Source organism: Mauremys reevesii, linkage group 10, assembly GCF_016161935.1.
Source record: "Mauremys reevesii isolate NIE-2019 linkage group 10, ASM1616193v1, whole genome shotgun sequence".
In the NCBI taxonomy this organism is placed as follows: domain Eukaryota; kingdom Metazoa; phylum Chordata; order Testudines; family Geoemydidae; genus Mauremys; species Mauremys reevesii.
Window position 1 is genome coordinate 57,393,321 of NC_052632.1, and position 27,920 is coordinate 57,421,240.

The 27,920-nt window shown below is 39.9% G+C and overlaps 1 protein-coding gene and 1 long non-coding RNA gene across 17 annotated transcripts in view; one reads left to right on the forward strand and one right to left on the reverse strand.

The window, feature by feature from the left end:
• On the reverse strand, nucleotides 1–27,835 carry LOC120372969. The gene is made up of 3 exons (XR_005585308.1): nucleotides 27,696–27,835; nucleotides 27,254–27,357; nucleotides 1–116 (listed from the first exon to the last, which is right to left on the reverse strand). It is a non-coding gene; the product is annotated as an uncharacterized LOC120372969 (long non-coding RNA).
• The window catches only part of RBFOX1 (RNA binding fox-1 homolog 1), a 2,636,561-nt gene that overhangs the window by 992,465 nt on the left and 1,616,176 nt on the right, over nucleotides 1–27,920 (forward strand). The window lies entirely within an intron of this gene.

Below are 27,920 nucleotides of genomic sequence, written 5' to 3' on the forward strand. Positions count from 1 at the left end.
ATGAATTTCATTCTCTGGGAGAGTGTGCGCCTTAAGGATAGTACTGTCTACTGGTCAATCCTCACGATCAGATGGCATGGACCTTTAAGCGTTTGAGATGGTCTGATATACAAAGCCTGAGGAGACATGGGGAGACAGGAAAGGGGTCTCAGGAGAAGTATCATTTTGAAGGAATTATGTTACTGTATCTTTAAGGGCCTGGGACCTGGAGCCTTGCGAAGAGAGTTGGTCAGAGTGCCCTTCTCACCCATCTGATAGGAAATGAGCTGGGAGAAGTGGCCAGCATAGACACTGGCTGCCTCCTTCATAGCAGGCAGATACAGGGACGCTGCTGGGAATAAGAAGGCTCATGCAGAATTCTGAGTTAGCAAGGTAAGACAGCAGCAGGGGAAGTCTGCCTAGGTAACCCTTCCAGCTTGAGGGTGGAAGGACTGATTGGGAAAAGGGCCAGCTGGAGGAGTAGCTGCTGGAATCTCTACAGCTGGCCTAAGGTATAACTCTAAGAGCTGAGCTAGGAGGTTGTTGCCTTAAGGAGAGGGTCAGACGGACTGTCTGAAGTATAACCCAGCTCTGGGAGGAGGACTGGGACCTCCTGAGATATTTTGTCCCAGTTCCCTAAACAGCCCCCTCAAGGATTGAGCTCACAACCCTGAGCCTAGCAGGCCAATGCTCAAACCACTGAGCTATCCCTCCCCCATCTTGTTCCTCCCCAGTTCTTTGATCTCGAGTTGGGGATTGTTCAGTTTCCCTAAGGAGAGGGGGGACCGTCCATATCCCCCTCGGTCATTGGGTGCTAGGTGCCCATGTCCTGTTGATTGGAGTTGCCCTCTCTTCTCAGATCCTCCACTGATGTGGAGACTGAGGCCCAGACAGCTCGAGGACACCCACACCTACATGTGTCAGCCTGCCCTGAGAACAAGCAGTCCCCTTCCACCCACCAGGTAACAATGCAGCATATGGGGAAACTGAGGCACACCAGGCCTGTACCTATTGGGTTCCGGGAAGTGGGCGGGCAGAAGCCCACTGATCTCACCCACTGCTAAAGGATCCCCCCCAGCCTAAGAGGAGGATATACAGTGTTGCGTTGCAGGCGGGCCGGATAAAGCACAACAACCAATATGATTGCAAGCTGAATCATTTATTATTTACAATGCCTCATATTATATATAGGCCATATTAGCAAAGCGTCAGACACACACACATTACATTTGCTGCTGCTTGGTTCTTCTGATACACACACACACTTCATCATGCATGCCCTTACTACTTTGTTTTCCCATTTCCCATCTTTTTTTTTTCATTTAGCAGCCACTGGCTTGCCTGCTGCCTCTGGTGGCAGTTCCTTTTCTTCTAACAACTTTATCTCTCTCCTCTATCTTGTTGTCCTGCTGCTGCACACACCCAAGGCAGCATAGGGATGATGATGTACTACAGGACCTCAAAACCTGATTTTGGGGGACAACTAATAAAAGAACAGGGACAGGAGTGCGGTCAAAGGGTCAAAAGAAGGGAGCCTGACAGGGACACTGAGCAGAGAACCCCAGACAGCGCCCACTGCTCCTCGAAGGCGTCAAGGGAGCCAGTGGACGCTGCCCAGAGGAACTCTGCCCGGATACGTGAACGGACAGAGGATCAGAAACAAGCCCCACAGTCACAGGAGTCTTCACTGGCCAACCTCCTCTCCCTGGTTTTGTAGATGGCCATTTTAGCCAGGGCTAGGAGGAGGTTGACCAGGAGGTCCCGCGACTTTGTGGGGCCACGGATAGAGGAGAGGAAACTGACCAGGACCTTCATGTGGACCCAGAGTGGGTGTGAACATGAGTGGCTAATTGAGTAAATTACCTTCAATAGAATGAGTGAACATACCACACCCAGCAAAGAGGGGTTGACCTCATTGAGTCTGACAAAAAAACAAGGGGCACTGAGTGCAATGTGCCTGTTGGACCATGACAGGCCACAAGGGGTATGCTAAAGAAGCACATCCTAAGACAGGGGTATTCTTCATTGCTAATAATAATAATATAACATTGTCACATTTAATATGGTAGTGCCTAGTGCCAGCCATGATCAGGGCCTCAGTGTGCTAGACCGTTTATAATCAGTAGCCAGTCCCTTCTCCCACAGAATGTAGAGTCTAAAGATTATGTTTCGCTCACTGAAAGAGTTGACATAGATTTCTGGCCTATAGATATACACGCTCTATATTTAGCAGTAGGGATCCTCATTCTCATTTAAACTAGGACTGAATGCAGGGCACTCCTATGGCCTGTGTTGCACATGAGGTCAGACTAGATCAGGGGTGGCCAACCTGTGGCTCCAGAGCCATGTGCGGCTCTTTAGAAGTTAATATGTGGCTCCTTGTATAGGCACCAATTCCGGGGCTGTAGCTACAGGTGCCAACTTTCCAATGTGCCAGGGGGTGCTCACTGCTCTGTCACAGGCCTGCTCCCACTCCACCCCTTCCTGCCCCCTCCCCTGAGCTTGCCATGCCCTTGCTCCTCCCTTTCCCCCCCAGAGCCTCCTGCATGCCGTGAAACAGCTGATTGGGAGGTGCAGGGAGGGAGCGGGAGGTGCTGATTGGAGGGGCTGCTGCTGGGTGGGGAAGCTAATGGGGGGCTGCTGACGTATTACTGTGGCTTCTTGGCGATGTACATTGGTAAATTCTGGTGCCTTCTCAGGCTCAGGGTGGCTACCCCTGGACTAGAATCTAGGAATCAAAGGCCCCTTTACACTGCATTGGTGATGTAAAGGGATGTTAGAGTGGACAGAAATAAAATTTACATTCCCTTTAAGGCTGCTTTACACTGCCAGAGTGGTGTAAAGGGGCCTTTGTGTAAAAATGAGTGCCTTTCTAGATCTGGATATAATTAAGGACTAAATGCATCCTTGGTGGAGTTTCTCTAGAATGAATGTCTGAAAATAAATTAGATTAGATGCAGGAAGCTAGGGAGTAAAAGCATTCATTGGAACTCGGTTTACAAATGTTTCTGAAGGCAGGAGAATTTATGTAGAGACGTGATGTAACTGAAATGAGTTTGGTGAAGTGGCCAAAGAACTGGAACCAGCTAACTTCTTGTGTGTAAGGACAAATACATTAATGAAGGGATGCAGTGTGTTTGACTTTTAGTTGTGTACAGTAACTAATATATTTAGTTCTGGTGGATGAAAGGAAAATCTATATTATGCCAGAGGAGGCAGTTCTTTTCTTCAGAAATGTAGTAAAAAAAACAGCTACTCCTGAGGTATATTAGCAAATAAGACCTTCACCTATTTCAGCAATAAACATGCAATCATTTACTTTTTCAGTACAACAAATTTGATTTTGGTGTGCTTCATCATACTGATTCTGTGTGGCAACTCCCCCCCACCCTTATACTAAGTACATTAATCTAAATGTCAGAGACCAGTAATTTTGTGCACATACTAGGATACATGAGCATATCCCATCTTTCTGTTCCCTTTGAACATTAGAGCTCGGCTGTTTTGTGGCCCAAAGAAAGAGGCATGTTTTGTTCTGGACTCTGATAGCTTTGGTCATTTATGGGCTCTGACAGGAACATATGCCTAAAGTCTTTTTAAGTTTCTGCTGTACTTAGCGTTCAAGTATGTTTGTTGCTTTGAACCATGGCCACTTAAAATGATTTGTACTTATGTACCTTAACCAATATCTTGGTGGACTGGTATCCCCATGCAGCACTATACAGAGAGACCAGGAATTTTCCCTATTAGACAGCAAATCAAAAACAGTGGTAGGATGTTGAACTGAATTATTTCTTAAAAGTAGAAGCATGAGCATGTTTAATGGCATGACATTAAGTTTGGCTTAAAACTATAATAGGCTCAAGTCCACCAAACCTTTTCCTTCACCCCCAGTCAGCCAGCAGTGAGTGCAGTACTGTATGCCAGCTAGGTTATGGCCAAAATCTAGAAGCAGCATTAACTTAGACTCTCTGGCTATACACATTCCTTGTGAGAAAAGGGGTTGATGCAGGGGATAGAGTGTGCGGCCACTTGCAGCACAGTACCTGTGGAATCCACAGTGCAATGGGAGAAGGGTCAGAGGTAGAGCTGACCCTTTATGTGACTGGAAATTCCTTTCCACAGGATCCACAGGGCTGATAGATTGCACCCCTTATGCATGTTTTCATAGACTGTTCCCTCTCAGAAAGAAATTGCAGTTCTTCGTTGACAGAGTAGCAGGAAGCTCCATATGTTCAAACTCTATCCATCCCATAGTACTTATTCCTCTACATTTTCCAGACTCCAGCCCTTCCTCCTGCCAAACCTTTGTCCATAAATTTCCCATCTAGATTATTTTAGGCCTACCTTGCTCCCTGTCAGTCTGCTTAAAATGTCACAACCAAACTCTCCATTCTTATTCCACTGCTCTGACTATATCCCACCCCTCATCTCATACACACACACACTTCTCTTTTAATACTTCATTGATATCTCGTTTCCTTCTGTACCATATTCAAACTCCTCATCCCTGGCTTCGAGGAAATATAGATGTTCTTTGTCGAGTATATGTGCTCCACCATAGGATGCATGCATGCTTGTGAGCTCTTGACCCGACAATACAAAGCAATGTCTGAGTATTCAAACTCCTCATCCCTGCCTTCAAGGTGTTACCCGGGGTTCTTTCAACCCAAAGCTCTTGGTAACTTTACTCCGTGCGAGGAGGTGTCAGGAAATAAATCAGGGGAGACACAGCCATCCAACAGATAGATGGCTGGCACAAACAGGACAACACAAGAGTGCTTTCACTTAAAGCTAAACTTTACTTAGTCTCAAGCACTTACACACGTCCGCAACAAGTTAGTAAAATACCCCCAACCCTTGATAATTACCAAAGCTGAGTGTGGCTTTCAAGTGATACAGCGGCAGCCCGTCTGCCGCTGGGGAACTCAAGATGCATCCAGAGGGAGAGGCCAGTCCCGAAACGAGTCCCACCTGTCTCAAGCTTTTTCCCCTTATTTATACATTAGTAATTAAAGAAACCTTGTTAAGTAAGCAGTTTCAAGCAAGAGGTTCCTTCTGATTATTGATTAACCAGGTGTGGGTTTTTCCAGAACTTGCAGCCTTGAGATCTCAATAGACATTCCTGGGGCATATCCTACTCTTTGAAAACGCATTTATCAGCAATTTCAACCCAATTCTTATCAGGAAGGATGTGGGGTCAAGCCGCCCTTTCGGTGGCACCCTAAACCCCCCTCCCCTCCTGCCTTGGTCAAGCTGAGACTTGCTTTTAACAGCTTGCTGACTAGGTTATCTTTAACAATAAGCCATAGTGGTTTCAGGCACTTTACTGGTTTGCTAAAGTCTCCCCGTACAAGAGTTATATAGAAGTTCTAAAATCAGCCCTTTAAACTAGTGAAAGTTTTAAGGAAAAGGAAGATCAATAGTAGTTTTGCAACCCTATGTGTAATTACTTGAATTTGATTTTGTTGGGGAGGGGGTTTCTGTTCACCAGGTATATGAATAGGTATAGATTAATAATAATACTACTTGATATTTATATAGCAACTCTGAACTATGACTCTCAAAAAGGACTGGCTGCCTCTTGTATTGCTCCGTGCTGGCCATGGATGGTTCTGCGGCTCTCTGCCTCAGTTTTTTCTTTTGCTCAGGGCCCCTTAAAAAGTCCATAGATATTCAAAATATTCCCTTTCTGTGGTAGAGTTTATTAAGTTCTGCACAAATTCTTTCAAAATAGAACCCAAACCTACAAAGTCTTCATCCCAGTTTCAGCTGGGTCTAGACCCTCTCCCCCTGAGCTCTGTCCTCTCTTTAAAGTTCATTTTTCACTCCAGCCTCAACCTGGGTACAGGTCCTTCTCCCTGAGGGTCTGTCTTCCTGGCCTCACAGCACTTCTTGCCTACAGTTTTACCTTCTCTATCATCTCCAAAGGCCTTCTTGCCTGCTAACTCAGGCCCCTTCATGAGTCTTTTTAATCCCTGTAGACCTCTACCAACACCCATCCCCAACACCTCTTTCCAGACTTCTTCCTTATCTATGGCATGTCTGATTGGGTCACCTGACCTTCATTCTCTCCACCTGGGAAGTTGTTAAGCTTGTCAAAGGTGCACTGAGACCCATCAACTCCTAAGAGATTTGAGACTGTGTTAAAGAGCCCTGCAGGCCAGCCAAGCCTCTCAACATAGCTTAGATTAGACTTTCCATTGTTGTGCGGTTCATTTTGTTTGTTAATTAACTCAAACCTCAGAGAGGGAGTTGTGTTGATGCTACTCAGGAAATGTAGATGGTGTCTTGGAAGTGGGAAACTGACTTACTGACAAAGGACCGGATCCAGCATCCATTGCAATCAATGAGCCTTTATATTAACTTTAACGGCCAGTGACTCAGGTCCAAAGGTAGTAATTAGTTACTTAGATTTAAATAACAATAAAAATGCTAATTTAGAACACTCTAGGCATTATAATAATTAGACTTATAGTAAAAATGTTTGACCATGCAGCGTCAAAAAAGTCACATACAAATAATGAATTAACTCAGCCAGACAATAAATCAAAATAACAAAATAGCCTGTTTAACCCTTTCAGGAACATACCCTGAACCTTTCCCCAAGCCCTGTCAAACAAATGGCTTTTGCGGCATGCCCAGAAGGCCAAGTTTACGGTATTTCAGGCACAAGTTCCAGATGCTCTATGACATGCTAAATAATGTATGTAGATGGGGGGGGAGGAGGATGTGAATGGGAGGAAAGAGTCAAGAGACAATGTTATACTGACATGAGTAAAACCACATTTTGAACTAGGTTTTTAATTTAGAAAACTAGTAAATTCAGTTAAGGTGCTTCTAATTTCATAAGCGGTAACAAAAGGATGTTACTTCAGTTTGCCCGAAGGCAGAAAAATACCGGTTTTCATTTTGAGATTCATGTAATTTACTGCTGGTATTGACTTCAAAATCTTACTCACCAACATTCTGTGTGCCATAAATGTTTTATTTCCTTTTTGGACTACATTTGCTTTGATTACAGGAGCACCAGTATTTTAATGTCATGCTGTATTTATAGGTTGACATTTGAAGGAAGAGTATATTTTATCTTTTCGGTCTTATTATGCTCTGCAGTGAAAGTTTACCAGTTATGTGATGCATCATTATATGTAATAGAATTTTATTGTGTAAGCCAGGTATATATTTTTTTTCCAAGCAATTTTGTGTGAATTTGTTTAACTTAAATGTGAAAGAAAGGGAGTGACTGCTTGATTGTTCAGTGAGACGTGCTGTATTTAGGTGCCATGTAACATTCCCAAGCAACTCTGTCTATACAATAGAGTGCTCACCATCCATTGGAGTGTATTTCTTCTGTTGCTGCCAGACTGGCCAATTTATGATGAGAAAGAATATCCACTTGGCATTAGGCTGAGACCATCGAACATCTCAACTGAGCCAGGTTTTCACCCAGGCTAAAGTTGAAAAGGTAATTTAGTAACCAACAATACAGAATAGCACTCTGAAATCATTACTTTAATATTAAGCCGATGGGATATTCCATTGCATCATCTAAATAACACAGAGTTTGAGTATAGAAAGAAAGACATTTCTGCATACAGCAAATACAGGATGAATTGCAGTGTTTACAGCCATATACAATTAAAAATACTGTGCAATGATATTAATGTTAAGGACTGGATTTAGCCCCTGGAATCTGTTAGAACCTGTGACCTAGATATTAAAATTTCTTCTCACTATCGTATTGTCAGTTCTCAGACATAGGCAACAGATTCTAACTCTACTTTGATGGCCAAATTCTGTCCTGATTTAAACACATCAAAGACATGTGTGGAGTGTGTGGGGGTAAATCAGTGCAGTTTTTGACCCTAAGGTAGTGGTGGTGAGAGGTGTCCACATCATGAAATAACATCCCAATGGGAACTTACTGGCAGTGTTCAGCACAGAAGAAGAAATGAGTGGACATAAAGTTTTCCTTCCAACTACTGTGGTAATGGGTCCCCTCTAAAGGAGGACTAAGTCTATAACGTATGTCACCTTCAATTTTATAACAAGGCAGATGTTATAAACTAAATGGAACATTGGTGGTGCAATGTGAGGAAACTGAATATCTCATTCCCTGTGCTGTGTCTGTTAAGTGCATTAATATAGAAATTGAATTTCCAGTGCTGTCAACGTTTAAATGAATAATTGAATTTGTAATAATATTTTATAGATAACTGTGAAACAGATTTTTGAGCTAGACTAATGCAGTGCCAAAGTGAAGACGTGTGAGATTTCTCAGCTCTCCAATAGATTCTTCGCTTCCAAATCTATCACTGTTCATGAGCTTCAAAGTGCATTAATATTGCTTAATCAATCAATGTTATGCAAAATAATAACCAGGACTATTCACAATAGCAAATTATTTCCTGGAATGTTTGGATCAATAAAGTTGATAGGCTGTTGGCAAAATGTTGTCCATAAGACAGGTAAATGGAAAACAAAAATCATTATCAAGGAGCTATTTTCACTACAGTGCAAAATGATTCCCAGGCTTAAACTACCCCTCACAAATTGACTAGCATAAATTAAGTAGAATTAGAAGTAAATTATACACTGGCTCAACATCATGCCCAACATGGGAAAGTCTAATGAAAGGGCCTGGAAACTTCATGAGTTTCTTTAGAATCACTTTATCAGGGGATGGAGGGAGAATTTACCTTTGCAAAGACAGGAAAAGGAAATAGCTCTCCTAATTAAAAAATGCCCTACAATTTACAGCAGAAACCCACAGTGACATCCACAAAGGTCTGAGGGCTTTTCACAGAAGCTCATTGACTATGTTTATCCGTGGACCCCACTGCACCAATGGCAGCAGTGATTCAGCTGTCCTCCTCGCTGTCTATGTATAGCCCCCTTCAGTATGGGATTACGTATGAAGAGGTGAAAAATTAAGGGATTGTGTTGTGGTCATGGTAAATTCCCATGGATATGGAGGATCAGGATGGCATAGAGAGTGATAATGCTCTAACTCTGCCACCTTCAACTACCCTGTGTGTCACAAAGCATCAAAAAGCCATAGATCATGTACAGGGGATTCTGGAGACTTGAAGGAATAGAGTATGATGCCACTTATGATCAATCCCTCTGTATACAAACTAAAATCCAGACACTTTCATTGGTTTTCATCCCCTCTGCTGTGGAGGAAAAAAGGAAAGGATAATCTATCCCTGGAAAAGTACCTCCCTTTTTTACTATTAGTTCTTCTTTGGTGATCCTTCTAACTTGCAGACCTTTGGGCTCCACTCTAGTCATTGGTTTGTTCATTTCTAATAATAGAAAAGCTATTCATGTTTCAGTTCTACATACCCACTAACTAAAAGGCTATCTTTTGGGTGTGATGAGTAGCATAGCAATCTACAGTAAGTCCATTTCTGCACTTGGTGTAACCTTATCTACACAGTGTTTGTTTTCTTCACTTCTTTATTCTTTTAGGATTGCTGTGGTATTGAACCAGTCAAGGCAACTGTAACCTTGTAAATCCCTGAAGCTCATCCAGGTTGTCTTTATATAAAGGTCTTTCTGTTGAGTTCCTCTGGTGTCCTGCAAGGCAATGCTAAGGCAGTGGAACATATAACTGAACATTTCTCAAAACCCAGTTTGTAGTTCTATTTCATACTCTATTTGTTACTCCATCACAGACTACCTTTGGGAGTCTTAGGCAGGTAATTTGGTTTGAAAATTATTGCAGACTTAAAGAACTCCCTTTTATAATAGGCATTCTTCAGGGTGGAGGGGGAAAAGAGCAATTTAATAACTACCAAATACATTATTTAGTATACATGAAAACTTTAATTTAAAAGACAAATGTGCTTTGTAGTAAAGGAACTGCGATATATCAGTGGTTGCCATTCATTTGATTTTTTTTCTGTCCAAAGGCAGATAAATATCTAGTTAAGCACTCAGAAGAAGATTTTCAAAAGCACATATGACACTGAGGCACCTAAATTTCATAGGGTCTCAATGGGAGTTAGATGCTTAGCCACACTGTGCGCCTGTTACACTCTCCCCCTCAGAGCGATAGGTAGATGTTAGATTTACATGGAAGGCAAGCTACATTTTGGGGACATGTTTCATATTGTTCTGCAAAGATTATGGGTTTTATTTTCTCTCTTCTTTTTTTCTTTCCATTCCAGTGGCTTATTGCCAGTAAGCAACTATTTTATCCTTCAGGTCCTGATATTTTAAATGGGCACATCTAATTCAGACATTCAAATCCCTAAATGCATTCATGTATGTTGGGGCTGTGTGCATGTCTTCCTGTATACACAGGTGCAACTATGGCATGTGATGTAATAGATGAAACAACCTGACTATTTCTTATTTAGTGTGGAAAATGCACTGAGGTTTAATAGTCTTAGCTACAAGGAATTTAAAGTTATTAAAAATTCTAAAGGAGGTCAAACCACAGATCAGGTGTAAAATGTGCAATCCGATGCAGCTTAAGCAGATCTAGGCTCCAGTCTGGCACACCGTGAACTCTGTGGAAGTTTAGCTGTTCATTTCAATGGGTGCAGCTCTGGGCGCATATTTTACAGTTCATTTAATGTGAGAAGGACTTTTTGACTTTCAAGCTTTCAGATAGCTGGCCTAAACAAAATCATGTCATTTCCTTTGCTTTGTTTTAATATCTTTGAACTGGTGACAGGCAGCTGCAGTTTGGGGTCAGAGACAGTGGTATCAATGATTTTAAAATTTTGCTGACACTTTCTAGTGCATATACAAAAAATGTAATTGCCTCTTTTTTTTAAGCAGCAATGATCTATACAGTGCACCCTGACCTGTCATTCCACAATTCACAAAATTGTATCTCCTCTGCAATGTTGCACAAGAGGATTATGATAGATGAACTGAGTGCATAACAGATATTGTTTTAGTGCATTAGTTCTGATTTCCTGTTAAAGGTGATTGATTGAGTCTCAGTCAAGATTCTGTCCACAACAGATATTAAAACAAACTCACCCAGACTCGATCAATCACTCTTATCAAAGAATCACAAGATTTAGCCTATATATATAGGCTAAATCTTGTGATTCTTTGATAAGAGTGATTGATATATATATATATATATATATATTCAAAAAACCCTGTCTGCTTTTGCACTGTGTTCATCCATTCTCATTATTTTTTCAATAGCATCAGAAAAATTTAGGTTGTCTTTATAAAATTCTTGCTCACCATTTTAGTGAATTTCTTGAAGATGGTCAGCACCCCTGGTTAGAGAGAGGATTTCCTGACATGAAAAGCTGATTTCTATTTTTAAAAAAGTCATTTGATCATAAAAGAGAGACAAGCAGAGGTATCATATTTTAGAGGATCAGTTGACAGCAAGAAAGGACATTTATCAGTAAAAGCTGACCTTGGCAGTTTCAGCTATCATATGCATTGATTTTCACCAGTATCAACATTTCTTCTCTGAAGACTGGATTACAGCATCTGCCTTCTCTAAATAATTACATTGTATGCTGTTGATATTTCCCTTACCCTAATTAATAACTGTTTGTTCCTATGAGTATAATCGAGCCACAATCACAGGGCTTTCATGTGCAACAGGATAGCTGTGGATGCATTGTGCCTAAAGTACAAGGTAGATATGCTGAGGGACTCCATGTGCTTTACATGTGATGGAACTGGCTCCATGTAGGTCAGTATGATTGCAGTTTAGGGACCGGCAGGAATGCAGGTGAGTGTGTTTTTGCTGGCTTGACTTGGTTGGAATCCATTGGCCACAAACCCTGGGTCCAAGGGCTGGAATAACAGCCAAGTGAAAGTCTGTAAAGTTTCCCTGGACCCTATCTTTTGATTGGAAGTTTGATTTCCACCACTACTACCACCACCTGGACCCTCCATAATTACCTCTAAAAAGCTTCCTTATTTGGCATCCTCATGAATTAAAGAATCTACCAGATTGGTCCAAATGGAGAATGAGGAACATTGTCTGATTTAATAAACACTCTACCTTGACTTGAAAGATGTATATTTGAATAACATTTTATCATTTTAAAAGAGGCAATATCATTTAATAGTCATTATAGGTAGAGCTTGTAGGATTGCCAAGAGTTGCATTTTCCATTGTAAGACCATGTTTTCAGTTGCTTATAACTTTTACCAAGTGTAACTGTTTAGATTGAAATTTTCTACGCTGCATGTCTGCCTCAAGCTTTTTTAAATTTCAGCAAAAACGGTTCAGCTGTTTCTAAGAACAAGACATGGGGAAATGGGTTGCATTTCCCATGTTAAAACAAATTCTTACAACCATTTCATTTAAAGGCTGTAGCACCTCTGTGTTTTGGAGCAAGAGCTTGAAATGTTACATGTTTTTGTGTCAGGAATATACCTTTTGCTATTCTCATAAAAAACTGCCAAAATTTGGCCAACCCATAAGCCTTTGAAAAATGGCAGTTGGCACATGCTCAATAAAGGTTTGTTAGTGAAACTCACTAGCAAACTTTCTCTCTCATACCCCTTTACTACTGGTCTACAGAGTATGACAACATCCTACTGCTATCAATTGCTCCATTAGTTCAAGCAGCAGAGGTTCTTGAAGTGGATATCAAGGTTCCTGTCCTAAAAATGATCCATGTGTATGTCAGTATGTTTCCATATGATGGAATTTGTTTTCTCTGCTGGCCTTTTTAAAAAAAATATTCCTAGGAAACAGAGGAAATGCCAGGATTTAGATTTCCCATGCAGCCTAGAATCTCCATAGCATTCAGTGCTACATAGACACCAACTTCTGCCTCTGCTCTTCAGGCTGCAAGGGAACAATGTAGGGCTGCATGCAGTAGCCCTATTCTTCTCTGGAAATGGAAGAATTCTCCCCCTGGCTGATTGCATAATCTTTATGGCAATTATACACCACCAGCATGGCACAAGGGTGTTGCAGAGGAGATAGAATTTGCCCCACTGAAATATTAGTCCAAATTTACCCCTACCAGGGGTTTGTTGTCACTGGTAACTGACACAACAGCACCACATATATCTGAGTCTTCTCAAAGCCTGGTGGTTTTAGTATCTTCCTTTAAGGCCCACCTCTTCCCTTTTGAAAAAAGGACACTCCAATCCTTGTCGTATCCTCATTCTAATTTACAAGTTGAACCTGGCATTATGATGCAACAGTAAGTACCCTGCCTCTTTATACAGGTTTCAATCACTTGACATCATAATGACTCAATAGAGGCTTACAGCCCACCAACCTCTTACAATCATGATTGGAGGGATTATATAATAGTACCAAAATACTACAACTTCTAACAGCTCAGAGAAGAAGCACTCTAGTGTTTGTTCTGTTTACATCCAGGAAAGCATTAATTGCTTTGGAGATGCAAAGGGAATGCCTTCAGATACATTTAAATTGCAAGTTTGGTCAGCTAAAATGTTTTTAATTGTCCATTGGCAGCCATTCAACCCAATTTTTACACACTGATTATTATGTGTGTCTACTTTGCTATGTGAATGTTAATAATACATGGCTTTCTCCATAGGGGGAAGAAAACACCTCTTAGTGTATGTGACATCATACATAAGAAATTTTAAAAAATACCAATTATATTCATAGGTATGATTTCACATTCATAAATTACAAGACTGGTCCACCAGGCAAGCAGTTAATCTCTTCTATGATTTTATTTTCTTCATTTTAATTCTAAAAATGAAAAGCTTGATTCCCTACTCCATCTTCACAGAGCACGGAGCCAACTCTGACTCCTGGGTTGTAACTCTCTCAGGGAACCTAATCCAGTGAAGAGTCAGGGGTGACACAATTCTGCTCCATCTTCCATGCCCCACCCTCAAAATGCCCCAACATGTTCCATCACCTTAAGCTGGAGAGGCAATAGGAAAGCTGGCACAGGAGGTGGCAGAGCTCCTCCACAAGTGGAGAGCACCCCTGCACAGGTGCAATTTTCTACTGGCCAGCTCTGGTCTTTTTAATGCCACTTCGCACCACTCTTCTGCCTCTCATCCTCTTAATCCTTCTCCAGCAACATGGGGAACATAGGAAATGTCCTTATTGAAATAAAATCAGTGGTGTGTCTTACCTGGTATCCTCTTTCCAAAAGTGGCCAGCAGCAGGGGAAGATGCAGGAAACCCCATAATGGACACTTGTGGAATCACTCACTAAAAAAAAGGGGGGTTGTTTGTTTGTTTTTAAACTACCCTGAAGCAGTTAGTGGTTGTTTCCTTTCTCTCCACATTTCATTTAATGACACTGCATAGCTTCCACTTGTAAGAACTAGTAAAAGAATTATCAGAATTATGTTTACTATAAGCTATACCGTTTTTGTGTTTATCTTCTTAATCTAGCTTGGGTGACAGACACTCATTTTAAAATCCTGAGCTAGGAAGATATGAATTACTTCCAGTGTTTTCTTGAAAGGAATCAGTCATACAGCTTGCCCTCAAATGCAAGTACACTAAATGGCTGATATTTCCTGAAATGAAAAATGCCGCAAGTTTCTGGTCTTTAGGCATATTAATTTGAAGCTTCAGAAGAGTTATACTGAGAATGTCTTAATTACAGATAAATTTGAATTAATTTAATTTACCAGTTCTCCTGTCTAGATTATGCTGACAGCTACAGTGGCATAAATTACTCCATTGTCCACCATCAAGTTTTTCTTGATTTTCAAGAGTATTCCTGATCACAGAGTTTGGCCCTGCATGTACATCAGAGCTTGAAAAATTCAACTAAACTGAAAACTAGTTTTCTGTATCACTGACACAGTTCCCAGTAAGGGCAAGGGAATGATGCATTTGTTGTAAAGCTTCCTTCTTAACCTCATTGGGATCTTTTTGAGTTGATGAGCATTTTTTTTCCCTGCTAAATGTTATCCATGTTAAAGATATTCTCTGCAGTATAGCAGGGTTGTCATTATGATTTGTGAAAGCTGTGCTGAGGTGTTCAAAGTGACTGACTGGTTCTAGCATTTGATTATCTAATATAATATTTATGGAGTCATCTATTCCATTGGCGTACATAATTTTGGTCTTTGCTTTACTGGAGCCCTGCCTGGTGCTTCTTTTTTTATCCCATATCTTCCCCCACTCCTTGCATGTATTCACTGACTTCTTGTTGATGTCTAATAGGAAAGTGTTATCCAAAGGACAATGTCATCTCACAAATTGAATTTAGAGAATATTTCTGTGGATTTTGTATTGCAATCACTTCCATCAAATGATTCACTTTATACAGTCTAAAGAGCTGGATAGAAATATAGTACTAACAGAATTCTGCAATGATTATCAATTAGTATTGAAAATAAGAATTCCTGCACATCATCTCTAGATAATTAATATAAATTGAGTTTGTATCATAGAAACCTTTCCAAAGTTTGTCAAAGTTTTAGATAACAAATTATAAAGGCTTTTGTGAAATCAATTAAATTAAATGCAAAGTAGCAAAATATCAAACAGCCAGATCCAATTGTATTTGTGGTAGAGTTAGGGTCACAATATATATTGACTACAACATCCACTTTGGACTAGTGAGATTTGTTGTTTTTTTTCTTTATAAACTGCTAAGTATAAATGTTTTGTTTGCCTGTGCTGGTATAAACTTTAGAAGCTAAGCAGAATTTCTGAGATTATATACAATAGTACCGTTTGGTGACTTCCCAGAATGTTAGATTTGGTTTATAGTATGTAGCTGAATTTGATACCACACTTTTTATACTACTGAAGAAACATTATCAAAAGCTATTTTGTTGTAATTTTGGACTTGATGTTCTCTAACTTGCATAAGTGTAAATCTGGAGCATCTCAATCAAAATTAATTGCATTTTCCCTGTGTAAAATTGGTGTACATGAGAGCGGATTCAGGGGCCCTGAGTCTTCAAAGAGTGCCAGCAGATACACTTCTGTGCCAGGTCTATCCAACAAATGGCTGCAGTAACTTTTTTTTTTTTATTTACTCTTTCAGCCTCTTGCAGGCAAATTACAGTTTGTTGCTAAGTGAGTCTGAATCTTAGCACTATTTTGAATTCAGTCAGTACCATTCTAGCAACCTCAGAGTTGCTGAGAAAATACAGAGGTAGTTTTTTGCCAGTCTCATCACTGTGGGCTTGATCCTGGATGGTGCTGAAAATTGTAACTCCAGTCAGCAAAGTACTTAAGCATGTTTAACTATTAATTATGTGCATATATGCTTTGCTGGATCTCAGGACCAAAGTGCTCAACACTTTATAGGATTCAACATGGTAAAGGAAGAGTGTATGGAAAAATAACTCTTTGGAGGTATATAACAATAGCTGCTAAATGTGTTTGTTAGATTTGTAGTGTTGTTGTAAGTGTTGGTCCCAGGATATTAATGACAAGGTGTTTGAGATAACATCGTTTATTGGACCAACTTCTGCTGATGAAAGAGAGAAGTTTTCAAGCTTACACAGAGCTCTTCTTCTGTGGAAGCATGAAAGTTTGTCTCTTTTCTCTAACAGAAGTTAGTCCAGTAAAAGATAAGTATCAGAGGGGTAGCTGTGTTAGTCTGGATCTGTAAAAGCAGCAAAGAGGCTTGTGGCACCTTATAGACTAACAGACGTTTTGGAACATGATCTTTCGTGGGTGAATACCCACTTCGTCGGATGCATGTAGTGGAAATTTCCAGGGGCAGGTATATATAAGCAAGCAACAAGCAGGCTAGAGATAACGAGGTTAGTTCAATCAGGGAGGATGAGGCCCTCTTCTAGCAGCTGAGGTGTGAAAACCAAGAGAGGAGAAACTGGTTTTGTAGTTGCCAAATTTGGAAATTTAGGAGGCAAAACAGCTGGAGAGTAATTGGAATGACAGTAGAAAAAAAATGAAGCACAACACTGAGGGGACCACATCTCAATAAAAGGATACAAGGTCTTCTGTAGCACTGCGAGACTATGCTCCATGAGAAATCTTCTGAGAACTGTTCTACAAGTTGAGCCTAATGGGCATCAGCATTTAATGTCATATAACTAAAATGGTCAGAGTCATTGCTCCTAAGTACCTTTTAGTTTGCAGATGATGTAGCGAGTCAAGCTCTCTGAATAACTGATTTTTGGTTCGCTGGCCAAAATTAACATTTTTTTAAAAAATGTTCATTTCAGCTCAACATGAATTTTTTTTTTCAGCAAACAAATTTTGAAAAAAAATTGTGGATCAAAGGGAATATTCTGTTTGATCTGAAATGAAACATTTCATTTTGTTTTGTTTTGTTAACCTCTTTTTTAAAAATAATATGGAAGTAAAATTCTAAACAAAACTAAATGTTTCATTTTGATAATATCTTAATGAAACATTTTTATTTTTAATGTTTTTGTTTTTCAAATGAAACGGTTAGATGAATTCAGCAGAAATTTTTTAAATGTTTTGGTTGATCCAAATCTGCATTTGTCTGCAAAAAATAAAAAAAGTGACAACTAAAATATTGTTGCCTGGTCCATTCATATATACTATTTGGCATGTCTCTCTCTTGTCAAGTGATGGCTGTATGATACTCATGTGTGTTTCCCTCATATTATGAAGTCACTGGTCATGGCTCCATAGATAAGGTTGAGTTGCATTTTTCACTAAAATGTTCAATTTCTTTGTTATGTATGAAAAAATACAGCATAGCCTCCAAAACCTACAGCACTTATTCTCTGAGTACAGAATCAGTAGTGTATGAATTTACAAGTGAATCTGTTAATTAGTTTAAAATTAAAATGAAATTTAAATGGATCATTTAAAATTTTTAGCATCTTTCATCCTGTTCTGTGTCCTGAATGATCTTAATAACAGAATAACACATTCTTAAAACTTTCCATATTATTTAATATACATTGAAATCTTGTGCATAGGTTATAACTGAAGAAATTAGGTTGCAATGAAACTAAGTTATTAATGATTATTGTATCAAATTATTATGATTATATAAAATATTTTGTTTAGTGTTCATGTACAAAACTTTAAATAAATTTTGAAAACCAAGGAAGTTCCAAGACAAAAAATCTACATCAAAATGGAGTTAAGATTAAATATACATATCAGTAATTTAAGATTAAAAAAACCAATGTTGTAATTATCTCAAAACCAAAGCATCTAAACATGGTAATCTAATGGAAATGTACAGTTAATACACCCAAACAACTTCTAATCTGCCCTGTAGAATAACCATGAAATCACCATTCAATTATCATTAATGCATAATAGTATTTATGGTCCCAGATTACATGACACTGATGTTGTTTCTTCATAACATCGATAGAAGTATTTCCCATTGAATTGAATGGACTTTGGTTTAAACATATACACTTTCTTTTTTAAGCACTTGTGGTAAAAATCTGTTGTTAAAAATATCCTGGGAAATGCTATAAGAACTTCCTGTACTTTAAATAGACTACACCATTAGGGACTATTTAGTCTTTCATGACACCATCCTCATCAGATTGAGATGAAATCAGGTTTTCTTGATAACCTGATTTGGTGAACTAAATAGGTTTGAGCATTGGATATTACCTTCCCTAGAGTTTCCCTAGGTTAAAAATAGTGAAATGGTAAAAAGAGTGTCCAAGAGGGACTTTTGCATCCCAATGGAAGTTTTCACTTTGAACAAAATGTTTCATTTTATAATTGAAATGCATTATGCCTTTGAACTTTCTATAGCTAGAACTATTAAGTAAGAATATTACATTTCATTTATTATATTACATTTTAAGTCCAGTTCATACATTTTTTTAATTTTCTTCATGTTTTGACAGCTAGCCACCGGTGGAATAAAACCAATCAAGAATGTATAATAGGTACGAGGCACTTATTGAGATTGTACCCTTCCTGTATAAGGTCTGCATAAGGATCTCAGTCTCCTTTAACATCTATTTCAGTCCATCTCTTCCCACTTAAAAGGCAAAAAGGAGAATACAAAAAAGCCAGATTAAATTTAAACCTCTCTCCTTGTCCTGCATCCCATGCATGAAGCAGGAGAAAGGAAAGTAATTAAATGAAAATATGCGAGAGGGTTCAGTGAAGCATGTGAAATTCCACCAAATATATACCTTGTTGCTATGATAGAGCAAAACTATAGTTTAAGCAAACTCCTTCTTGAAGAGCACCTAAATCATTGCACTATATAATTTGGGTATAGAGAGTATTTTTGTAACAAACATACATCTTGGAAGTAATTACTACACTTCCCAAGTGTTATCTTCCCTTGAATACTGTAGTACATTGGGAGAAGATTTCTCCCATTTTCCTCTGACTTTGGATAGTGGCAACAGATGGTGAAATGATTTCAAACATCCCACAAAAGCCTTTATCTGTGTATAGTATTCCCTTAAACTTTTTGTTCTTTTCAAGGCAGTTTCTCTTTCTGGAGTTGTGAATTTTTGTTTCTGACATTCTCTGATTGAAAAGACTAACACCATTCATTAGTGTTTTTTTGTTAGTGTGACATGTACTTAACAGGGCTTAGTTATATTTCATTCTATGTCTCTGAGTTCTCTATGTGCTGACATTCAGATGAGTCACTGTTTGAATTTTATTATTTATTGGGTGGTTGGTAAGTAGGTTGGTTTTGTATTTAAAATTCATTTTAAATGCTGGCTCTGAATATGCTCATCCACCTTTAATTTGCCTGGTATTTTGAACAGAATCAGACTAGCTGTGTTTACTAACTGCCATATCTACTGGACCTGCAATTCAACTAAAAGTGTGGGATGATTGGGGAACTTTTACTTTGCAATGTTCAATTGCTGGAACAGACTGTGTCATCAAATGCATGCACCTTTGTAGATGGTAAGCAAGTTTTACCTAAGCTATTTAATTACAGCATGCATTGTAGCTGGCTAGTATGTAGGTGTTAATGAAAGCTGAATCTAAGCTGTAGCTGTGGAGTAATATTTAAAGAACCTCGTTTTATCTAATAGCATTGTTCTGGTTTCAGAACCTTAAGGAAAAGTATCAGTTTGAAACTCACAAAGATAAAATATTAAATTCCTTGTACAAAGCTCAGCCATCGAGTGCACAGTATTTGCCAAATTCAATTCTACTCCAACAGAACTCGGACTTAATTCATGTATTTTCTGTTGTTGGCAAGTTTCTTTCAAATCGTTTGTAAAAGTTTTATGTCTGTTTATATGATTATTTGACCATGTCATCTGTTTGTGTATAATTGCAAGATTAGATTATTTTCACTGTCATATAAACATCTTTCAAATATTGCCTAGAAAACAAACAATGATTATGTGTTAGGCAATAGTACCTTAATCTTCTTCAACGTTTATAGTAGAAAATTCAATATGTTCAAAACCACATCCATCACTTCTTTTGGTACATGCTGATGATTATTTGAATGAGAAAGTAATTTCACTGATCTGTATATTCCCCTCTTCCACTGCATTAATTAGATATAGCTAATGATGGTCCGGAAATGATTTTTTCCCCCAGCAAAAAAAATAGATGAAAATGAAAAATCTTAGTGAAGTTCTATCTAGTAAAGCCCTACATGTTGTTAAGAATTGAAATGCACAGAAATGTCCACTTGGTGGTAATAACTATTTTCACATATGAACTGAGTGATGTAGAAACATAGGAAAGAGCAAGTAAAAGAAATTAGTTTCAAAAGTTTTTTTTTCTCATTTAGGTAAGTTAAGTTAGAGAAACACAGGTGCCTTTCTTTTATATTTAGCTCTTAATAAATCATGTAGCATAATTATGCGGATAAATTTTAACAGTACTATGAACTGTGCTTTGCTGGTGCCATCTAGGAATGTTCATGATAAATCAATCTATAGTATACTGTATATTCTCACTATTAGCCTTTATGGAATCTCCTTTGTTCCTATGCAATACCACACCTGAGTAATACATAATTAAATACTTCATCCTTCTAACATATTGTTAGAGCAACAGATAGTTCTGGTATAGTGTTAAAGCAATACACCTCAGTGCCAGGCATTTCGTTGCTACATTACTCGAACCATAACATTGTATTTATTGTATTAATGTTTGCTGTCATTGCTGTAACAACTTCTCATGGGATGGCACTCTAAAATATTTTCTTAAAAAGCAGAGATGGGACGAAACAAAAACCTTGTATCCAATCACAACCAACATGTAGGAAAGTTTACTTATCCACTGTTGCATCAATTTTGATGGAATATAGATGCCCAGAGGGTCAAAGGTGTTACCAGGACCCTCTCAGTCTCCAACACTAATAGTTTTAAACAAGATTCGGGGGTCCAAGTAAGAGACTTCAGCCTGCTTAGAACCATGGCAAACACACCGTTACAATCCTTTAATAAAAAGTTAAAAGATACAGAAAAATAAGGAAAAATAGTTACAACATTTTAATTGTGAAGTAGTAAGTTAGGCTCTCATATTAACGGTATCCCTTGTTCCTTTTCCCTTTAGCTCATGAGAGTTGATAGAAGGAAGAAACCCTGTTTGACAGTCTTTAGTATGGTATTAAAGATAGTAATAACTGTTCTTTTGTGGGGAAAAGAGAAAAAGTTAGTTGAGATGGGCTCAGGGTGGGTGCAAGGATGTTTCGCACCCTAGGTGAAACTTCCACCTTGCGCCTCCGCCCTAAGGCGCCCCCCCACGGCAGCGCCCCCCCACTCCACTCTGAGGCATCCCCCCTGCGGCAGCTCCCCCTGTCCGCCCTGAGGCACCCCCCCCCCACGGCAGCTCCCCCAGGCCCGGGGAGCCATGCGGCAGCTCCCCGCCCCAGCTCACCTCTGCTCCATCTCCTCCCCGAGTATGCCGTGGCAACTCCACTTGTCCCGCCTCCCAGGCTTGTGGCGCCAATCAGCTGTTTGGCACCGCAGGCCTGGGAGGGAGAGAATCAGAGCGGGGTGGCGTGATCAGGGGAAGAGGCGGAGCAGAGGTGAGCTGGGGTGGGAAGCGGTTCCCCTGCATGCCGCGCCCCCCCCTTACTTGCTGCAGGCGGCCCTCCCCATGTCCGCCTGCCCCAGGTGTACTCTGCCTAAATGCCTACGATGACCGGGGTGGCCGAAGATCTGGCCGCTGCGGTCACCACCGAAGGACCCAAAATGTTGACCCCCCAAATGCTAGTGCCCTAGGCAACCGCCTAGGTCACCCAATGGGTTGCATCGGCCCTGGAAGGGCTAAGGCTGGAGCTGCAGCTGCTGTTTAAGTCCATTCTCATTTTCTGGTAGACAAAATAAGAAAAACACACACAAGAGGGGAGAGAAAAGAGAGAAAAAGCAGCTTCTCTCAACAGGGATCACTCTCACTTGCAGCCTCACTGCTGGAGAAACACTGCAGTAGCATGTGCTTATATCAGCCATGCTGAGACTTAGCAACCTGTACTAGCGTCAGGCTTTTTAGGGAATTGCTTTTAACTGCCACTTTGGTCATAGGCTTCCAGCAATGTTGCAAAATATACAGTCATGGCCTGTAAGACAGAGTCTTATTACACAGAATACAAAAGGCCCAGGAGGCAGTGGGGGTGGCAGCCATAATGGTGAGGTTTACGTCTTCCTGTTCTCCCATATTTTAGTCAGCTGGCCTCTGTTAATATTCCCCTCAAAGCCTCCTTTTTTTTTTTTTAAGGACTCCAGAAAGGGGGTGATCCCCTCCATTAGTTTGTCTAAATCTAATTTCTGATGTGCCAGTTTTGATCCACTGATTTTTGGTTCCGCACTTAGCTTGCTTACATCCATGACCTTACCACAGTAAGGAATTATATCAGTAGGCCTTATTGTTTGGACTAATTCAGTCTTTTAGTCTCCCTTTTGCACCTTTTCTCACAATACTTATTGTTATGGGTTATTATAGAACCATAGAAATGTCAGGCTGGAAGGGACCTCGAGAGGTCATCTAGTCCAGCCCTTGGTCCTGAGGCAGGACCAAGTAAACCTAGACCATGTTTGACAAATGTTTTTCTAACCTATTCTTAAAAAGTTCCAGTAACGGAGATTCTACAACCTCCCTTGGAAGCCAATTGTGAGGAATGAGAGCCCGTAGGAATGAGGAGCCTGCTTAGCTGCTATCCTATCCCCCAGGCAGTCAAACAAGGCTAGCTGTGCCCAAGTTGAGCTGCCTGATTGACACAATCACCCCATTCGCTGAAGAGATCAGCAGACCTGGTCTTCGGATCCGCAACAATAGAGTGCTTACTGCTCAAAGCATTCACCCTCAGCTGCAAGCTCCTGCACTTGCCTTGTTCCCAGCCCTGCTCCTGCCCTGGACCCAGCACTGGTCCAGTCTTGTCATTGTCTTGCCTCATTCCAGGATGTGACGGGTTGGATCACAGAAACCCCCTTGGGAACTGCCAACTGATGTGCCAAGACTACTTCTGCCCCTGCTTTCCTGCCCTGGCAGCTTGGGACTTCAGGGCCCTGCCTGGTTTGAGCCAGACCTGCTAGCCTGCTGCAAACCCAAACCCAGGTCTGAACCACGTCCCCTAACAGCTGTAGGCTTAATTGAAGGCAGCTTAAGAAGTGTTCCTGTCTTTAACACTCAGATGCCAAACTCCCAATGGGGTCCAAACCCCAAATAAATCCACTTTACCCTGTATAAAGGTTAAACTCATAAATGTTTTGCCCTCAATAACACTGATAGAGACATATGCACAGCTGTTTGCCCCACCCTCCAGGTATTAATTAAGTAAAACGTGATTTTATTAAATACAGAAAGTAGGATTTAAGTGGTTCCAAGTAGTAACAGACAGAACAAAGTGAATTAAAAAGCAAAATAAAACAGAACACACAAGTCTATGTATAATACAGTAAGAAAACTTCATACAGATAAAACCTCACCCTCAGAGGTGTTCCAGTAAGCTTCCTTTTACAGTGTAGTCTCCTTCTAGTGTGGGTCCAGCAATCACTCTCAGTCACACCCCTGGTGGTTACTGTCCTTTGTTCCAGTTTTTCAGGTATCCTTTGTGGGTGGAGAGGCTATCTCTTGAACCAGCTGATGACAAAATGGAGGGGCCTCCCAGGGATTTAAATAGACTTTCTTTTGTGGCTGGAGACCCCCTCCTCTCTCCTATGCAAAGTTCAGCTCCAAGCTGGAGTTTTGGAGTCACATGGGCGAGTCACATGTCCATACATGACTCAGAACTTACAGGTAGCAGCTATGGTTCACATGTTGCCTTGAACGTTCTCAAGTAGACTTCTTATGTGGATTGGAGCCTTCCAAGTTCCATTGTCCATTAAGTGATTCTTGACTGGGCACTTAACTTGCACATTCCTTTCTCAAGAAGCTGACCAGATGCTTTATTAAGACTACTTAGAAATCAAGCAAGTACACAGCCAATATTCATGACTTCAAACACAAAAATGATACATGCATACACATAGGATGAATAGATTAAGTAGATTATAACCTTTACAGAGATATGTTATATGGCATATGTAGCATAAAACATATTCCAGTTATGTCATATATACATTCATAAGCATATTTCCATAAAGCCTTACGGGGTGCACCATCACACAGGTAATCTGGCATCCAACCTCTGACGCCAGCTCTGACCTCTAGGAATGATCTCCCACGTCCCAGTTTCTGATATCTATTCCAATGCTTAATTATCTTTAGCGTTAGAAAGCCTTTCATAATATCTAATCTAAATCTCCCTTGCTGCAGATGAAGTCTATTACTTCTTGTCCTAGCTTCAGTGGACATGGAGAACAATTGATGCCAGTCCCCTTTACACCAGTGTTTAACATATTTGAAGACTGTTACCAGGACCCCCTCAGGCTTCTTTTCTCAAGACTAAACACAAACGATTTTTAAAAAACTGGGCATCATTTTTGTTGTTCTCCTTGGACTCTCCAATTTGTCCATGTTTTGTACCCAGAAGTGGGCCCAGCACTCCAGCTGAGTCCGCACCAGTGCCAAGTAGAGCAGGACAGTTACCTTCCAGGTCTTACATAAGACACTCCTGTTTGTACACCCCAGAATGGTTAGCCTTTTACACAATGCATCACATGGGTAATATTCAATTTGTAATCCTACATCCTTTTCTGCAGTACTGCCACCTAGCCAGTTCAGTCCCATTTTGTAGTTGTACATTTGGCTGCTTCTTCCTAAATGTAGTACTTTGCTCTTAAGAACGTAGGAATGGCCAGACTGGGTCAGACCAATAGCCAATATAGACCAGTATCCTGTCTTCCAACAGTGGCCATTGCCAAATGGTTTTCAGAGAAAATGAATAGAACAGGGCAATTATCAAATGATTCATCCCCTGTTGTCCAGTCCCAGCATCTGGCAGTTAGAGGTTTAGGAACACGCAGAACATGGGGTTACATCCATGACCACCTTGGCTAATAGCCATTGATGGATCTATCCTCCATGAACTTATGTAATTCTTTTTTAATACCAATTATAATGTTGGCCTTCACAACATCCCCTGGCAACGAGTTCCACAAGTTGATTGTGTGTTGTATGAAGAAGTACTTCCTTTTATCCGAAGAAGTGGGTATTGCATCCGAAGAAGTGTATTTCCACACACGAAGCTGCTAAACGTCTGTTAGTCTATCTATAAGGTGCCACAATCTTTTTGCGAAGAAGTGGTATTTGCATCCGAAAGAAGGGTATCACACACTGCAGCTCATGCTGCAAAAAACGTGTTAGTCTAGGTAGGATTAAGCATTTTACTTCCTTTTAGTTGTTTTAAACCTGCTGCCTATTAATTTAATTGAGTGACTGCTGGGTCTTGTGTTAATTGAAGGGTAAACAAGGCTTCGTTATTCACTTTCTCCACACTGTCTATGATTTTATACTCATCAGTCACATCCCCCATAGTCATCTCTTTTTTTCCTAAAATGAACAGGCCCAGTCTTTTTAATCTCTCCTTATATGGAAGCTGTTCCATACCTATAATAGTTTTTTTTTGCCTTTCTCTGAACTTTTTCTAATTCTAATATATTTTTGAGATGGGGCGACCAGAACTGCATGCAGTATTCAAGGTGCGAGTGTACCATTGATTTACTTGTCATTACTGGATTTTATCTGCTTGATTTCAGACCAATTCTCCAATTTGTCAAGGTCCCTCTGAATTCTAATCCTGTCCCCCAAAGTGCTCGCAGCCCCTCCCAGCTTGCTGTCATCTCAAAATTCACTCCATTCTCCAAGTCATTAATGAAAATATTAAATAGGACCAGACCCAGGACAGACCCCCCACTAGTATGTCCCCCTCACCCAATCTGATAGTGAACCATTGATGATTTCTCTCAGGTACAATCTTTCAATCAGTTGTGCATACACCTTATAGTAATTTCATCTTGACAACATTTCCATAATTTGCTTATGAGAAATCATGTGGAACTGCATCAAAAGCCTTACTAGAATCAAGATATATCACATCTATAGCTTCCCCCTGTCCACTAGGGCAGTTACTCTTTCAAAGAAGGAAATTAGTTAGGTTTGATATAATTTGTTCTTGATAAATTAATGCTGGTTATTCCTTACAACCCTATTATCGTCTTGGTGGTTACACATTGATTGTTTAATGATTTGTCCCAGTATCTTTCTAGGTACCGAATTTAGGCTATCTTGTCTATAATTTCCCAGATCCTTTTTGTTCCCCTTTTTAAACATAGATACTTTGTTTGCTTTTCGCCAGTCCCCTGGAACTCTGCCTATCCTCTGTGAGTTCTCAAAGATAATCGCTCACAATTATTGTGACATTTTATGAACTTTTACTCACTTCTCCCAGTTGATCTTTCAGTTAGGGTATTTTTGTAGGCCTAATTATTACAACAGGACTTCTCAGTTTAGGTCTTTCTCTGCTGAAAACTTGGAACCTTTCAAAATGGATCAAGTCCACAGTGTCCAGGTAATTAAGGCCACCCACATTATATCCTCACTATAGTGTGTGCGCATGTGTGTATACATATATATATGTAGACATGACACTTTGTTTTTTGGATACTGCACTGTTGACATTTCTAAGAATTCTGCATGTGATCAAGAAACAATAGCCATTTTGTTCTGAGAAATGCTGTAGAAGCAATACACAAAATATACTCTCTCTTCAAAACTGTATGCTGTCCATATAGATTTTGCTTTTGTTATTTTCTTTATTATTTTCATTAAGCTAAATTAATTAACTTGGACCAAAATATATTATTATTTCTCCATGACAAGATATAAGTCAAAACTTATTACTGTCTCAAAATTCAGTAGAACTAGTGGTAGGTTTATAACAATGTATGAATCATGCAAGAAATCAATGGAGAACATTTAAATGTCAAATATGAAAGAAAACAATACAATGATTCATGTGTTATATTAAAATAATGCAATCTAATAATGACTCACCTGCTGACAAACTGAAGTTCTATATGTTGTTATCTTGGTGTGAATGGGCCCTAATTTCAGCCTCCCCCCTTGACCTGTATATGTAGAAATCACTAGAGAATCTTCTGAAACAAAATTTAAAAACATAAACAAAAACTCCTCTTCCTTAGAGAACTTTCATTTAGAATTTCTAAACTTTGGTTTAGAGATCAATGAAACAAAAATGAACCCAGTTGTCAAAATTCCGACCCTGAGGCCACCCAATATGTCTGGGCTGACTACTCACATAAACCAAAGAGCAAACAAAATAACATGCATCATATGGAATTTGATATCCAGGAAATGTCATAATAGATTCTCCAAGCTCCTGGAGAAAAGAAAATTGATTCCCCTGGCAGCCCTCCTTCCCTTAGAGACTAGCTTCTGTTTAGAGATCTCTTCATTAGCAGCAAAGTGAAGCTACCTTTAATGAATCCATGTCCCGGTGTCCCTCTCTCCTGAGATGAGGAGGAAATCTCCTGGGTCCTAGTTTCCACTGGAGTAATCCTAGTCCACTGTCTAATTCAGACACACTCTCCTTGACTAGAAAAACTGTGTACCATGATGGTGGGGGCCCTGAAAAGCCGCTACTATTTATCATAATTCTTCATTGTGATGCAACCTAACATAAAACATCCTGGGTTCAACC